We start from the raw sequence: 4,036 nt of genomic DNA, 5'->3' as shown, positions 1-4,036 counted from the left end.
ATATCTGAGTTAAGCTATTGAGTCAAGATTTGTATAAGTATAAATATAAAGTAATCTATATGACACAGAGAGAAATAATAGTCTATTCATTGCTTATTATTGACTCAGCATCTGACTGAATAATAGGATCTTACCCCTTTCCTTCTGACCAAAAAAGGAGAACCTAGAGTCAGTACCAGTCTGTGGATAAAATCCAGAGTTTTATTTACCCTTGTTTGTTATTCCATCTTTTGAGACATCTACCCTAGACACTTTGTTTTAAGAAATCAAGATTTATTTTCCTTCAAGAATATTTTGCTTCTCTATTAGAGCACCTGGGGTAAAATTTAAGACCACTCTGCAGTAGTAGCTGAGCAGTAGGAGCTGCAGAGCAAACCTCAGTAGCAGGCTGAGCACACCAGTCTTCAATAGCAAACTGCTGAATGGGCACATCATGGCACCTGCACTCCATCAGACCAATCAGCCACCTCTGGTTGAGCAGCAGTGAACTCTGGGGCAGGCACAGTCCATTCACCCTGAAATTCCTCCTTTTTCACTTCATTCACAGCTTTGGCCTGCTCTTCTTTCTTCTTTTTTTCTGCCACTTTAAATATTTTGTTATTTTCCAGTTACATTTAGAAATAGTTTTCACCATTTGTTTTTATGAGATCTCTAGTTTCAAATGTTTCTCCCTCCCTCTATTCCCTGACCACTCCCTAAGAAAGCAAGAAATCTGAAATAGGTTATATATGTACAATCACATTAAACATATTTCTACATTAGTCATGTTGTGAGAGAAAAATAAGAGCAAAAAGGAAAAACAACAACAACAAAAAACAATAGAAATAGTATGGTTCGATCTGCATCTAGGTACCACAGTTCTTTTTTTTCTGGCTTTGGAAAGCATTTTCTATCATGAGTCCTTTGGAACTATCTCGGACCATTATATTGCTGAGAAGAATAAAGTCTATCACAGTTGATTAACACATAATGTTGTTGATAGTGTGTACAATGTTCTCCTGGTTCTGCTCATCTCATCATCATTTCATGCAAGTCCTTCCAGGTTTCTCCAAAATCTGTCTGCTCATTGTTTGTGATAGCACAACAGTATTCCATTACATTCCTGTACCACAACTTGTTCAGCCATTACTCAATTGATGGGCAGCCCCTCAATTTCCAATTCTTTGCCACCACAAAAAGAGCAGCCATAAATATTTTTGTACATATGGGTCGTTTTCCCTTTTCTATGATCTCCCTGGGAAAAAGACCTAATAGTGGTATTGCTGGGTCAATGGGTATGTACAGCTTTATACCCCTTTGGGCATAGTTCCAAACTGCTCTCCAGAATGGTTGGATCAGTTCACAGCTCCACCAACAATGAATTAGCGTTCCAATTTTTCTGCAGCTTCACCAACATTTATTATTTTCCATTTTTGTCTTATTAGCCAATCTGATAGGTGTTAGGTGGTACCCCAGAGTTTTTTTAATTTGCATTTCTCTAATCAATAGTGATTTAGAGCATAATTTTGATTTCTTCATCAGAAAACTGCTTGTTCATATCCTTTGACCATTTCTCAATTGGGAATGAGTTGTATTCTTATATAATTGATTTAGTTCTTGATATATTTTAGAAATAGGCCTTTATCAGAAGTACTGGCTATAAAATTGTTTCCCAGTTTTCTGTCTCCCTTCTGATTTTGGATGTGTTACTTCTGTTTTCTTAAATCAATCTTTGTGTTTCCTTTTCCAAGCTGTTGATTCTTTTTTCATAATTTTCTTGTGTTGCTTTCATTTCTCTCCCCATTTTTTTCTTCTACCTCTCTCAATTTATTTTTCTTGGGTGAGGTAATTGGGGTTAAGTGACTTGCGCAGGGTCACACAACTAGTAAGTGTTAAGTGTCTGAGGCCGGATTTTAACTCAGATCCTCCTGAATCCAGGGTCGGTGCTCTATCCACTGCACCACCTAGCTGCCCCTCAATTTATTTTTAAAATCCTTTTTGAGATCTTCCAAGAAGGCTTTTTGGTCTTGAGACCAATTCATCTTCCCTCTTGAGGCTTCACATGTAGGCAATTTGAGAGTATTGTCCTCTTCTGAGTTTGTGTTTAGCTCTTCCCTTTTGACACAGAAGCTCTCAATGGTAAAAGCTGTTTTTTTTTTTGCTTTGTTTTGTTTTGTTTCTTATTCATAAAGCAACTTATTTTGTTTAAAAAGTTGAGGTCTGGTCCTGGGGCACTAGGGTCCCTTTTTCAAGCTTTCTGTGCTGGGGTATAGGGGTTGTGTCACTGGTTTTCTACTCTGAAGCTTCTATGGCTTGTGGATTTCTCACCACCCTGGGCTTGCTCCCTGCCATTGCTCCCAGTGTGCTGGGATGGCCAGACCTGGTTGTGCCTATTCTGTGGGTGGCCTTCTAGGTGGCATTCTGCCCTTTCAGCTGGTGCTGGTGGATCTCACCACTGGCCTGCTGTGCCACCAGCTTGCTGAGCCAGGATCAAGGGGCCTCAGTTGCTCAGCTGTGGCCTACAGCTTCCTGCTGACTTGCCCTATCCCCTCCGTGCTGCATTGTGCTGAGGTGCACTGCACCTCCCTTTTGCCTGAGTGAGACTGACCTTTCCTGAAGTCTTCTATAATTTAGAAGACTTCTCAGGTTGCAAGATTGTGTCTATCTGTCTTTTTGTAGGTTCTGTACTTTCAAAATCCCTTTAGAGGCTTGATTTTATGTTATTTTTGAGGAAACTGAAGGAGAGCTCAGGCAACTTGCTGGCTTCTCTCCCCCATCTTGGTTCAGCCCCCCTGCTCTTCCTTCATAATCTCCTCTGGATCCCTGTAGAAGTAAAGATCAGTCATCACTTCCCATGGGTGTTCACAGGAGTTGCTACCTCACATACATAGGACTTCATGGGCCAGCATCCACCACGTCAGACTCACAGAGTGGGCACCCTTGTTGTTGTTTGGAATGGCAATGTCCACATAGTGAAGTGGAGAATCTGTGTTGCAGAATGCAATGGTCGGTAGGTTAACATATGATGCTTCAATCAGAGCCTGGTGATCTGCCCAAAGATCAGTCACCACCAAGAGGTGAGGTTCCATGAAAATTCCCTGAATCTGGTTAGTGAAGGTGCCTGGGGTAAAGCATCCAGCAATAGGTGTAGCACCAGTGGCAGTGGACAGTGTTCCTGAATGAGATGACACCAACATCAGTACAATTTTCAATGGTAACAATGGCATGGGCATTGAGCAGAAGCTTTTACCAAGTTCTGTTCAAATTAATGATGTAAATGCCATCACTTTTCCTTTTGTAGATATACTGTTCCATCTTGAAGCCCAAATTAGTGCCATCCAAATGGGTTCCTGTAGCAAGAAATTTGAGGAATCCTCCTCCTTCATCTGCAAGACATCCAGGGCTCTGGACATGGTGAAAGTTTCCCTTTAAAGTTACCATGGAAACCGAGGATGACTCTGTATGGACCCCTCTTCTGGGTAGCACAGAAAGCACTAGATACTTTCTGTGCAAAAATGGAATGAGCTTCCCAAGGCAATTGTAGATTTCCCTGCATTGAATATCTCCAAAAAATTGACAACCATCTTTCCATATACCTTGCAAAGAGGATTCATTTTCAAATAAGGAATTAAGCATCCACTTATGGTTCTTCCAACTCTTTAACTCTGTGATCTTCTGATGTATAATGAAAATAATTTTGAATAGATGTTTATGAGAGTGCTTATGACCATCAATCCCAAGTAAGTTAAAGTCAGCCTAAGGCAGTCACTGTATGAATGTGGGCAGGTCATTTAACTTCTCAGGTTTTCAATTAAGTCATCTGTAAAATGAGGATGATAGAATATAATATTTCTAAGATCTCTTGAAATTCTATATTTATAATATTATCTTTTCCATTTTGGAGGGTGAGCAGAGATAATGAAAAAATAACCTATATCAGTTTTCTTCATAATCCCAAATAACACTAGCCATATAGAATACATACACACACACACACACACACACAGAGGCACACCCTAAAAAGAAAGCAATCAGCCTACATCCTTTGCTTTTAAAA

General features: G+C 40.1%; 1 pseudogene; it reads right to left on the bottom strand.

Annotated features, from left to right (window-relative positions):
* Positions 1–283: 283 nt before the first annotated feature.
* LOC122750572 lies at positions 284–3,392 on the bottom strand (annotated as a pseudogene).
* Between the last annotated feature and the right edge of the window lie 644 nt (positions 3,393–4,036).

This window comes from Dromiciops gliroides, chromosome 1 (genome assembly GCF_019393635.1).
Source record: "Dromiciops gliroides isolate mDroGli1 chromosome 1, mDroGli1.pri, whole genome shotgun sequence".
In the NCBI taxonomy this organism is placed as follows: Eukaryota; Metazoa; Chordata; class Mammalia; order Microbiotheria; family Microbiotheriidae; genus Dromiciops; species Dromiciops gliroides.
This window is presented reverse-complemented; position numbering and strand designations above follow the sequence as displayed.